This window comes from Ornithodoros turicata, chromosome 4 (genome assembly GCF_037126465.1).
Source record: "Ornithodoros turicata isolate Travis chromosome 4, ASM3712646v1, whole genome shotgun sequence".
In the NCBI taxonomy this organism is placed as follows: Eukaryota; Metazoa; Arthropoda; class Arachnida; order Ixodida; family Argasidae; genus Ornithodoros; species Ornithodoros turicata.
Genome location: NC_088204.1, coordinates 73011613 through 73025101, shown reverse-complemented (window position 1 = coordinate 73025101; position 13489 = coordinate 73011613). Strand labels below are relative to the sequence as shown.

General features: G+C 46.1%; 2 long non-coding RNA genes across 2 annotated transcripts; both read left to right on the top strand.

The window, feature by feature from the left end:
* Positions 1-660: 660 nt before the first annotated feature.
* LOC135393477 (uncharacterized) lies at positions 661-3135 on the top strand. The gene is made up of 3 exons (XR_010422648.1): positions 661-745; positions 846-863; positions 2813-3135. It is a non-coding gene; the product is annotated as an uncharacterized LOC135393477 (long non-coding RNA).
* An 8063-nt stretch (positions 3136-11198) lies between these two features.
* Positions 11199-13122, top strand: LOC135393476 (uncharacterized). Its single transcript, XR_010422647.1, has 3 exons — positions 11199-11370; positions 11496-11513; positions 12812-13122. It is a non-coding gene; the product is annotated as an uncharacterized LOC135393476 (long non-coding RNA).
* Positions 13123-13489: the final 367 nt, after the last annotated feature.

Sequence of the window (13489 nt, the reverse complement as noted above, 5' to 3'; positions counted from 1 at the left end):
ATTTGAACGACATTAGATGAGAAGTCGTCCAGATCACGTCCGGGTCATCAGTTGTTGTGGCTGAGGCGACAAACCAGTTCGGGGAAGACATAGCATTTTAATATGACCAAGCGGTCCGAAAGCCAGAGCAGAACAGATGACCCTCACGCTGGTCGCGTGTAGCTTGAGTTTAGGCGCGGGAGAGGAATTACCAATGAGATTGCTACAGACCAATTGATAACCGACCACCAGGTGGCAGACGTCAACAAACTGAGGCCCTTTGTCGTTGTAATACATCCAGGAAAATGAAATCACGACTCTCCGCATTCAGAACCATTTTCTGCCCATACCTTAGACGCAATATGAAGCAACCATAAAATTCACCGAGAACGCTATACTATTTACTGGCTCTAGATCTATTTAGTACGTTTCGGATAGAAAGGGCGAAAAGTATTTTACGTTCTCCACGATCTTCAATCATGTTCCAGTCTGCTAAGGGGTACCAAAAGGCTCCTAAGGTAATAACATCGGCTCACAGGTGAAATCTGCATGGTTCTGTTCCATTTAGTCATATGAGACCGTCCTCTATATTTTATGGAGAAGGTATGCAATAAAATATTCGGCTGTCTCTTTCGAATTGAACAGTACGTTCACTATATAAGGCGGACGCTAATAGGCTCATTCGAAGCACTACTCCAGCACTTTGAAGGACAAGACATGAAGTCACTCCTCGTGATCCTGTTTGCAATCACTGCTACTGCTAAAGGTACATTTGAAATACGATATATTCTTGACGGAGCTGTCTGCTTACTGTACATCACAGTATAGTACTTATACTGTATTGTCAATATTTGTTTATGTTACAGGTTGGAACTTTTTGCTCGGTAAGTACCGATATTACATTATCCCTGTTGCTGTATCGTACACCTGAATATTTTTTTGATGTTGTTGATTGAAAGAGGCCAGCACTCAAGTAATCCTGCCGTCCATGACGTGAAATTAGGACGTGAAAATGGGATCATTAGGCAACCTTTTTAGTGTTGCAAGTCACGAAGGTTCGTATTTGCGTGACATCGCCGCGTAAGGCGTTCTGATCCAGCCGTCCAACGGTCTCCTATTGTCTCTTTGTAGACAATGGAAGTTGTGTACCCTTCTGTAAATGGCATCACCCGGGCAGTCCTCAATGATCACTCCAATCCAATCCAATTCGCCAAGCGTGCAAAACGTGTGACCGTGTGAAGGCGTATTGGATCTAATGATGTTTGAGAAGCGGACATGGGTGTCTCTACGCGCATGTTCACGGTCGTTGCTGCCAATCAATGAAGTGGTGGAGGACTACCCGTGTAGCTCAGGGGTATAAGAGTCATCGGCGGATGCGGTAACGTCTCGGCTATATATGCCGCTCCTTCTCCTTCTTTTTTTTTTTCTGATCGGTAAACTCCTGCGTGAACCGCCGGTATCCCGCACTTTCCTGCGGGTGCACGTCCCGATTTGCGATACCCGATATGCGAGCCCGGTGCGGGTGTCAAGTTCGGAAGAAGTCGCCCAAGTTGCGTACTTTCGTGACGTGGTAATCACGCGGAGGACGGGTGCAACAAAACACCTACAGCACTATATAAGGGTGCAAACGGACAACAGGGTACAAACGGGTGCAACAAAAGTTAATGCTTCCATGCACGTCAGTGCACACAGCCCATTGGGAAAGCCTTGCGGACAACCCAAAGCTCAAGCCTATGTTTCTTCGCGTCGCGGGCGGTGGGCCAGCTGCAAAGATGATCTTAAAAACCAAGAAAACAATGTGCGGGAAGCTGGCGGATATGTGAGTCATTTTGTAATGGAATTCGAGTTGCGGATAGGGTGGAGGTCTCGCACCTGCGGGTGCTGATCACAAGCGGAGGAAACAATTGTGACCTGCGGAGCACTCTACTATTCGGATACCCAACTGCACAGTGACTAGTCAGTGAATCTACTGTATGTATTTCTTCCACTACCGGCCAAGGCCGAAGTAGGGCTGCACTGTATCCATGTAGATAGAAGTGGACGCGTGCGCCGATAGAACTTTGACTGGCGGCCGCGTCAGCGGCGCGAACAAATACAAGTAAAACAAACAGACGCAACCTACCGCCATCGGCATCAAGGGAAGAAAATTCGTCTTCGCAACAGGGATGAAATCAGCGTTTTCGCGACCGAAAACAGGCACGAAAAGGCCCTCAGCGCGCCGGTTTGGAAACGGCGACGGAGTCAGTGGGCTGAAAATTACCGGTGTGAAAATTACTGGTAGCGGCGGCGTGGCGCGGCAGCGCGCGTGTCTAGATAGAAATGGCCGGGTGTTTAAAAGCATCATCGCGTTGCTGGTAGCGAATGTCGTGCTGAAAACTGATAAGTGGTGCGTTCGAATCCCAGCACCTTGCTGTGCTTGGGTGTTTTCCATGGGCGTTCCAGCAGGCTTTCTAGACGAATGTCGACACAATTGTTCCTGAAATCGGCTGAAGGCGCACAGTAACTCCCCTGTCCACCAGTGCTTCCTACTGCCCTCCCTCCATCTGTCCACGTCTATACGCCACCGATATAGCCGCAGTTGCTTCGCGGAATAAAAAATAGAGGCAGTGATAGAAGCGATAATAACCTACAATAATGGCACCGACAGGGATCAAGGCGGGAAAGAGCAGAAAATACAAAGAAAAGAAACATCACGGGCCTGTGCAGCATACCATCGACGGTTTCGTTACTAGCGTGATGGAACAGTGCATATAGCTTAGCTTTCGGGTCAGTTCCGTGATGCCCCAACACTACACCCAAGCGCTATCGCAATAACACTTCCTTCTCCCTCCAGGTGGATCAGGCTACATTTGGGAGCCCAACGAGGTCCGTAGACCAGCGGGACGGGACTTCCTCGATGATTTGCCGGAGAAGTGTGGAATCAATTACCCGGATATCTGTCGATGCAGACTCGACGACCCAGAAGCTGATAACTTTTGCGAAGTATTTTGCGTATGGCGTTTTAATAGAAACGCAGTGTGGGGCGCGTGCGGCGGGACAAACAACGACAACGCGAACTGCGTTTGTACACACCGGTAAACGGCCTCGAGATCGTAAGAAGAGAGGGGCTCATTTGCCGTCATGACATCATGAATAAACTTTAATGGCCCCCTTTAATTTTTTTGTGACCGCTCTTGTTTTCTTTCTTGACGTTTTTATTACACCATCGTTAACCACATCAAACTTTGGTCCACCAGACTTTGGAGCGTACATCCGGTTTTCGGTGGCCCGTCTCTTTCAGTGGCGCTAAGTGGAATAGGTGAGCTGGAGCAGCCTGGTACGATCTTCATATTATTTTTAACTTTGATCCAATAATGCAATCCTCACAAACAAATGGGAAGAGTTATATAGATAAGACAAATACACGTTTTCCTGCCCATTTTAATCCAAGTGCCACCTGAATTAATTCGTGTGCCATCTGATTTAGTCCTGTTGCCATCCGAATCAACCCATGGTGTATTTTAGCACTGTAAATTAGTGTCCGGAATCCAGAGCCGTTTTTATAGTCACAGGATTTCGAGATTCCTAAAAGTGGATCCTGGGACGGGATCGGGATTTTTTTTTCTCCTAAAGGCTGCCGACTGTACATCCTGTAGGAATGTATATCGACCAGCACATCTATCCTGTCACGACTTGCAATACAGTGCGCGTCTCCAGTCGTCCCTACGGAACATTCTAGTGGAAGAAAACAGACAAACAAGAGATAAGTTCAGTGGTGATTTCGCGGTAAATGCGAGAGACGCCTACTTGCTTTAATTACTCCCCTTTTCCCTTTAATTACGTTTATTACCTTTAATTACATTTAATTACCTCCGGTAACCAGCGGTTACCCCGAGTAATTCTTAATTTCATTTAATCCATCTCTTACTTACACCTTACATTCATTACCATTGAAGTAAACTTTCTTCCTTTAATTAACTCTAACCACGTTTAATTACTGTTACCCTTACTCTTAATCACCTTGAACTACTTCAATTTGTCGTCACTTACCTTCACTTGCATTTACCCTTTTATCTCCCCTTTACATCTCCACTTATACCTCTGTCTCAGTGAGGCTACACCATCTCACACACGAACATACACGCACATACAGCTTTTTCCATTTTGACACTCCTAATGCTAACGCATTAAAAGAGAAGGACTTATAACTTGTGACGTAGCGAACTTTTCGCCAACATCAAGCTCGCAGTCGAAACCCGCTGTTGTTTGTGTGTGTGTGTTAGCGCCGCGAAGCAACTGTGGCTATGAGCGGCGTACAGATGACAGATGGAGAGAGGACAGCAGGGAGGTGTGGGAAGACAGGGGTTTGGGGTTAGTATGCGTCCTATAGGCCGATTTCTTGTGGAACAGTGCGTACATTCGTCTGGAAAGTATCCGGAAAACGCAGGGAAAACCTCAGTCAGCACAACCGGTGGTAGGATTCGAACCCACAACCTCCCTGTCTTCTTCAGCACGACCTTGGCTACTACCAACGAGAGCTCGGCCATGCCTGTGGTAATGCGCTTTGCGTGAGGGATATTCGAGCATCCAGGACCGCTTGGGGTAAGGGGTAGCGTGCAGAGTCTCGGGTCTGGGAACATGCTTGAGGCGATGTGCTGTCCTGAGGGATATGAGGGTAAACCATTGATACCCGTTTCAGACAGGACAGAAGACTTGCGTCGAAAGCCGTTGCGAGAGAAGGCACGTGAAATAGGAATAACTCTAGATTGGGTTCAAGCAACGATAAGGAGAAAAGCGACAGGAAACGTGTCGTTTCCGTAGAGCATTCGTTCGCATCCGTAGAACGTCCGTTCAGTATTGGGGCTAAACTGTGTAAAGAGAGAGAGAGAGAAAAGGGAGAGCTAGCAGGTTATCGATAGTAATGTTGAAAAGCAGTTGTTCCTGCGAGAGAATAAAGCATTTGGTAATGTCATTTTCAGGTTCACGCTTTTCGTGTTTGTTTGATAGCAAGTACTGTACTTATTAACGCGAGATACATATGTTTTGTAGGAGTCATGTAGGGCCCTGTATCATCAGCTTATCAGGAAATAAAGTTATCACTCCGCCAGCCTCTATCACTTGTTATCATTGAGTGAACCTTTATGCCCAGTTCAACCGGCAGCTGCAGCTGTACAACTACTTTATTTTTAAGATGAGGAATGGCGAGTTTCATCGCAGCAGCTGTAACAAGCCCCTGTGTGAGCACATCTTTGACTAGTAGCCCTTATCAGTGATTCCGCAACAGTAGATGCGTTCTCATTGCCTTATCTGTAACGCCAGCGACCCCTGTCAGTGGAAAATGGTCAAATGAGTCGTAATGGTAATATTGGTTTTCTTAGTGGCTAATTATCAATCCTTATCAGTCGGTAGCTTGTCTTCACTAACCACAATCAAGTGGACAACTCCCATCAACTTGTCAACTCCGATTTACATGGGCCTCAGCACTTCGCCCCATTTATCAGGCACTACAGTCACAAACAAGCTAGCAATCATCAGGAATTAGCAATGACTGAATAGTCATGGCCTACCTCTGCAAAATATCCAGCTTTCATTTGGCCTTTGTTTCTGAGTTCACCTGTCCTCATCAACAACACCTCATCAGTGGATAGATTTAATAATGTGGTCTTAACTACTTTTAGGGGGCTTAAAAGCACTATGGATCAACTCGGATGGCACGGGATTAAGTTCGATGACACCTGGATTAAATGAGATCGCATTCGAATTAATTTAAATGGCGCATTAATTAAAATGGTTGGGAAAACATGTAGTCTTGTTTCGCTTTGCGCACTGGATGTTGAGGTCCCACGAAGTAACAGTTCGACATCATTACCTTATTAGTTACATTTTTAATTATAAATTGATTTTTTTAGTAACATACATTGATATGGTGACTGACCTGAGTAACTAGTGATGCACGCATTTGTGCGATATTACGCGGACCCCAAGTTGGTGGACACGGTGTGACTGACAGTGTGTGTAATGGATTGACAGACTGTCTTTGTCATTCGTTGTTTTTATTGTAGATAGCGTTTTTCTATTTGTATTTTTTTTGTTCCTAAGTGATATGGAGTAGCCGGCTCTCGTAATGAGTGCGTCGTTCTGAATTTTTTTTACTATCAACTCAACTCAATTCCAAGAGACATGTAGCCGCTTGTTTTTCCTTGCGATCCTAACCGCCGCCATTTTCATAAAGGAATATACACAGACAGTATAATACTCGAAGCGAATGGGACATCGTCCTTGAGCAGATAGGGTATTACTACTCCACGTCTCTTATCGGATATTCTGGTATGACCGGTCTTGTAGTATAGCACTATTTTGAGTACCGTTTACATATCACATGCGAAAGACATATATACTGTCACAGGTAGAAAAAGAGCTCTTCACGTATGTGACTATAGATAAATGGGATCGACGCAGAAGTCACTGAAGCATGTTGACGGCAAGAGGTAGAACCCATTGACAAGACTGTTGCAAAGACCACTTTCATTCTCCTTCTGGAATCACTTTTGACATGCAAACATCCCACATCTTTTGTAAGGTTGTGTGGCCATAGCATGCGTGAAATATGACAGGTCGTGAAATATCAATGCATAAAAGTGCACATAGAAGAGTCTTCCCTGTATCACTTCGTATCTTTGTGTAGAGCATGTCATCAAGCCAGCAGGATGACTTTACACGTAAAACACTCCATATATATATATATATATATATATATATTTTTTTTTTCACTACATAACACGTGCAACTTCACGGGTACGACCACAAACATTTCTCCCTGACACGACGGTCATGAAGCTCCTTCTGATGGTCACGTTGGCGTCAGTTGCGACTGCTGACGGTAAGTTTTAAATCGTTTCATGCTCCCGTCAATATTAGCCCCTTACTCCTTGCAGTGATTTGATGCTGATTCTATGGCATATCTTTCTCTTCCAGTCATCAAATTTCCGAAAGATAAATTTCCAAATGGGATATATCCGCAAGGTAAGTAGCGATGCCTCAATGACTTCCTACATGCGTGGTGGAAGATTGATATTCTAAGGCTGGAACACAGAAGCATGCACTAGAGTCACTCAATAGGGAGCAGAGTAGCGACAATGAGCCACACCGGCGATCCACCATGTCCATCATCTTGGGTCCGGCGCGGCGGCGTCGCCTAGCAACGGGACGTCAATCTCCCCCTTCTCCGCCGGAGAACAGGGCGCAGTCGAGCCAACTCGCAACGCAGGTAACCGGTTTGGGATGGAGGGGACTCAACATGGACGGCGCGTTCTTGGAACGAGAAACCACGTGACACGATCGGTCCAATCGCGGACACCGAACGGCGGCTCCGGCGCGGAAAAGGAATGCGATACTCTGTACCCCTACTTAGTGACACTAGAAAGGACAGCACAACACACAAGCCTCAACTGCCTAATAACAATGAAAGAAGGTAGCCACTGAAAAAGGTTAGCTAGCTGTAGGAGTCGAATCCGCATCGTCTGGATTACCCTGTACCGGCAACCTAGAATATGCGGAATTCGAGCCCTACGGCTGGCTATAACCTTTTCAGTGACTTCCTTCTTTCGCAGTTCCTTCGGGTTCCTTTAACGGAGAAGCGTGAAGTGTTTCTAGGGTGCCTCGTGATTTGTTAAGAGTTCACAACGACAATTTTATTGCGAGATGATGGCTGGGGAGTCTCAAACATCTAACAAATCCCAAAGCACACTAGAAACACTTCACATATAAAATACGCCCAGACCTTTTCCCTCCTACTATTCTATTCCCTTTTTCATCTATCGACACTGTTGTGTTCTACATGGCCACTATGTTTTACTTACTTTATTGCCAGCCACAACTGTGTACTGCAAATATACAGGGTGTCCCAGCTAAATCCGAGCATATTTAAAAATATATATATATACATCACTTTTTCCGAGATGAAATCAGTTCCAATAGAGCATATTCTGAAGGGCACTCCCTAGGAGGACATTAGCAAACTCCTAAGGCAATGTCTTAATTAACTTCAATAATTAACTTTTTAAATATGAAAGCTACAAAATTGTCCCAATGAGAACGCCTGGTCCCTTCGGTCACCTGATACCGGAGCCGATTCCAGAACAAAAATCCGTTCGATAGATCGTCCGCAAAAAATTCGTGAAGGAGCCCTCTTTTTTTCTTTATTTTGTTCATTGTGCATCTTCGAAGGCGCGACTCTCCTTCACCTACAATGTGAGAGGGTGAAAGAGCACACTACCCCCAAGCAGCACATAATATTGGACCCATATTGGCTGGTCATTGGCGATACGGGTCCAATATGGGACCGGTTTCGCCAAGATTTTCCCCATATTGGCTGAAAATGGGCAATATGGGCCCCATATTGCCCAGTTTCAGCCAATATGGGGAAAATCCTGGCAATATGGGCCCCATATTGCCCACTTTGAGCCAATATTGGGAAAATCTTGGGAATATGGGCCCCTTATTGCACGCGTACACCCCATATTGACTGAACAGGGTACGTAGCCGTGTTGCACAAATGCCCAAGCAGCACGGCAAGATTGAACGTTGAAGCGTGTGAAATACCCTATTCACTACATCGTTACATTCAACAACTTCCCGCAGATGATACACATTGTTAGAAACAGTCAACGTACTTGGCATTCCCAACGTAAAGTTCGCTAGAGTTCGACACCTCAACATTCCACGTCTTGAAAGTCGCCGCCATCTTCCTTCGCGATGCCAATGCCAATCGGTCGAGCCGACTGTGAGCAAGCGAGTGGTTTGAGCGTAATCACGCGTCCTTCAACTAATGCGCATGCGCGACAACCCGAACGGACGTTTCATAGGGCTAAAATGTCGCTGGGTGCTGTAATGGTAACGAAATTGCGGCAGGTCAAGTAAAAAACACAATGTTTGATAAGAAGGGATGGCTATTCTGTAAAGTTAGGTGATTTCAAGTTGCTGCAAGCAGTGTAAATTGCTCTGGCGTGTGTCCGTCACCGCCACGAAAGTGTTTCGCTGCTTTGTATTCTCGGAGCGGGTGTGGAAATTGTTAGTCCACAGAATATTGCGATCCCAAAGAAGGCTTCTGAGGGATCTTAGGTATTGGCAGTTCTGTGGGACTGCTTGTGATCTTCAGCGCGGGCGTAGCACCTGTTCTTCGTTTTTTTTTTGTGTGTTTGGGGAATGCCGTGTTTCTTTCCTTTTTTTTCGTTCTTTTTTTTTTTTGAAGTGATGTGAACGTGGATCAATTAGATCCGCAGAAATAAAAAAGCAAAAATCATACAAAAGTAGTGAATATTATACAGCATAATGCTTTATTATTACACGGGCTCCCCGTAGGTGTTATCACAGAAATATTGGCAATATTGGCGCAAAATGGGTTCGCCAATATGGGCAGCCCATATTGGTCCAATATGGAGCCTGGTTGCACTCCCCATATTGGTCCAATATTGGTAGCCCATATTGGGCCAATATTGGCAATCTTGGCAGCCCATATGGGTCCAATATTGGACCAATATTGGCGTGCTGCTTGGGCCGCGTCCTCCGGTTGACGACCGCAGGACGTACGCGCATGACCATCACTGGACGATCTCATAATGACCCTCTCTGGACTTCCTCCGGATATCGCGCCACGGTCGAGGTCGGGACGACACTTTGAGGGCGTCCTGAGGATCGCGAATGTTCTTGGGGTACGAGACTGCCAGAGGCGGAGGTAGAAGACAACAGCATTCCCGGTGTGCGCAGCAACAGCGTCCAGAAGGGGAAAACCGCAACTCAAGCAGACGACGGAGTCCTCAAATCCTGCTTCCCATGCTGCTTTTCCTCGCGCGCTAGGTGGTGCGCGCATCTTTGTAAAATCGTCTATTGGAGCTAGTCATCATTCAAACCCATCGTCGTTATTATAGACCCTGAGAAGCGAACGTCCTTCGAGATAGAGTCCCCAGCGCATAACCAAAAACTTATTCCACTTTACACCCTTTTCGTTGCAGGAAAACAACAGACCGAACCGCCAATCAGCGGATTGACTGTCACCACACCTCTGCCCTGCGACCCTAACGACGCTGGTTCCACTCAAGTCTGCGTTGAGTGGTGCGCTAGTGTGCCAGACACTGGCCCAACCGCATCGTGCGTAGCTGTACCTCTTCCAGAGGGACCTGGTGGTGCTTGCTTATGCGTGGCCCGGGAAGAATAATAGGCCACAAATCTGCCACAACCATCAGCACAGCCGCCTGAATGACGGATCTATCTCGAGGAGAATAAAACGAAAACTTAAAAGACCTACAACATGATTCTGAATGGGGGAGCGAATACGAGGGAGGGAAATCTGGAAATATAGCGAACCCTCGTTAATATGACCCCCGATAATCTGACATACGCGCTTTACGACCATACTCTTGGGGAACAATGCAGTGAAACCTCTGCAGATCCCCCCGTTAACATGACAATACCGCATTACGACGAAAATATTCGGGAACGACCATGGTCATGATAACGAGGGTTCACTGTACAGTCAAGACTCGTTAATATGACGCTCGTTAATACAACATTTCCGCTTTATAGCCCTTTTTCTCGGGAACCATTACCTCCCAATGGCCTCCGCATGCAACCCTTGCTGGTTAATAACATTTCGTGTACATGACAATAACCGGTATTTTCCACATAACAACTTTACCTTCGGTTTATATGACTGTTGGTTACTGAACCGGCGGTTCGCAAGAGCTATAAAAACGAGAAGAGCTGACTGCCGGAATGAAGACGCGGATATGCGTCAGATTCAGTGAGCGACTAGGGATCCACCGCCGGCCTCGCCATCTGGGTCAAGAGAGAGTTATCCCAGTGAAGCCCTTAGGACGGTTGTACGATTCTTTGAGCAGCGTAAGGGCATACAGAAGGTGCTCGCCATGGAGAGTGCAATCGTGTCCCTAGTAAAAAATGCAGATTGAGAGAGAAATTACGGATCCCGGGGATGGGCCATGCCCGAGCCCCCTCCTCACTTCTTGATATGTGTGGTATTATATATCTTATCTCCCTCTTATCTACCCTTTACATCTCCACTTTTACCTCTGCCTCGATGAAGCTTCACGATCTCTCTCACAGATTGATCGTGGCCAGGAGTATAGCGTATCAAATGTTAACCTGTTTCAGTACTGCTGTAAAATGCACTTTTCTAGAATGCTTGTTAGCTTGAGACGCCCTTTTATGGAGCAGCTGTTGTCGCACTTACCTTCTCCTTTCACAGCAGCCTCAGTTCGCTGTTTATATCTCCGTCAGATTACCTAAACAGCAACGGTCATTTCAAGATCATCGCGTAGACACCTGTGCTGGTCAGCTGTCTGTGCACAAGCATGAAACGCTTTGTTATCTTGTATGTGGTAGTACTGGTGCTGATCGGTATGTCATTTCGTATGTTGTCTTCTCATGTTGACAGCTTATTTGTAGTGCTTTCGCGTAGAAGCGACCTGGATGTGGCTTTGGTGACACATAAATGCTTAACCGGTATTCACTGTTCCTTTCAGTCCTGGAAACACTGAAGGGCAAGTAGTCCAGCTTTCTGCGCACCTTATTATTTCTTCAGCAACGTTAGAGCGGCATGTCTGTGAATGAATTTTATCTGAATGTTTAACGTATACCTTAGAACTTCAGCACACATTGTATTTAACGTCCCCCGCTGAAGCTGGCATTATCTAAACAACTTGCACTGTTCCGCCAAGTGCAATAAGTATGGGGAAGTCTAAACAAAGATAAAAGTTATGTACAAGATTAGTCACGCTCGTGAACTTTTAGAACGTTGATGGGCTGCCGCCGCCACAATCACACGCGTTATGTAACAACGCTGTGCAATTGTCTTCTGACAAGATCCTGACTGCAGTCGTTGTCTACATACAAATTCAGTCAGTCAGTTTAACGGTTACGGTCGCTCGTCTACACAAGGTTCAGAAGTAACGACAGTCCTGCGTTGGCTCCGAGCTTTAGGAGATAAACTAAAGCCAGAACCAGAAAACAAAAAGCCTGTTCTGGGCGAGCCTGAACGGAGGGAAAACCAAAAACCCAAAAGCTTCGTGTATACAGGACCAGGTTCTTGCCCGTTTAAAATATTATGACGGTTTTTCTATAAATAAGTCATCATTGCTAGTCTCGCTCTGCGTTGTCTCCGTCTTCCTCGAACTTTCCGCTTCGTGGTAAAGCTCGTTTACTTCGTCTGCTCCATCGTGTATCCAAGCTACCAAGCTACTTCGTCTGCTCCATCATGCGTCAAGATGCAAGTTGGAGAGAATAGACGGGGCTATTCTGGCAGCAGTCAGTTCTCCTTACATCTTGTGAAACCGGAACTGAACCGTTTTCTTTGAACCGAAACAAGAACCGGAACGAAAAACGTCCCGGTTCGACAGCCTGCTGTCGCAGAGTGACTTGCTTAGCGAGACAACCAAATGCGAGTATGTCAATCAGCAGAACACGCATTCTGCAAAGTCTGGCGGCAAACGTTTTTCGAGAGCTAGCAATTTCTTCGCTGTAACTGCGTGTGTGCCAATGTAAGCACGTTATTAGGATATATATATGAAAATGATGCATGACGATATGCTTCGGCCCTACCGATGAAACTACGCATTCATCATCTCGCAATAAAGTTGTCGTTGGCGTCACTCATGACGGTGAGAAAACCGATCATTCTGTTTCCATATTCGCATACGTATTTGTCGTTGCACGCGCACTTCCAGCCCATTGCTTACTATATAGTCGAGTTTCTGGTCTTGCAACAACCAAGATTTTTTAAATTATCACGTTAATAAGTCAGATGTTTCCTTTTCGAATAATATTTCTTCGTATCAACAAGGTATACCACCAGTCCCGAAAATCAGGCCACACACCAACAACGGTACCAAAGCGTCCGCACGAGACCTACCGGAAGAAGTCAGCAGCATGTGCAGTAGCACGTACTGGGACCTGTGTCACTGCAATTATAAGAACCCTACGGATGACGGTTATTGCGCAATATGGTGCAATGAAACATTTCCCGAAGAAGCCGTGGGAGGAGTTTGTGGAGTTGACTACTGTGTATGCGAACACTGGTAAATGTCCTTAGCGTCGGCATGACTCGCTTGCTGTATTTGGTCGCTAAGGCAATAAAGTCCTGCTACGGTTTGATTTTGGTTTTTCTGGCGCATTAGCTACTAAAAGTCTTGCTATGGAACGTTGGTAGGTGTGGACACAGAAGACAGGAACAAGAATATCGAAAGCATCATTTCCTCACACTTATTCCCGTGCGTGGCTTGCTTCATTCAGCCATTGCGCGTTAATCACTTGTTCGCAGCGCCTTTGTGTTTGGCCCGCAACACGATGCCGTATTGAGACTCGTAAACATTTATGAAACGAGCACCACCTGTGTCACGTCTGTGTGGTGGATGTGTTTGTTGTGAATGTTCGCATGTTCTATATGATATATGGTCGTATCAGCTTGACTGCAGCAAAAGACGCGGACAAAGGTAAGCTAGAAACATAAATGGGACGCACC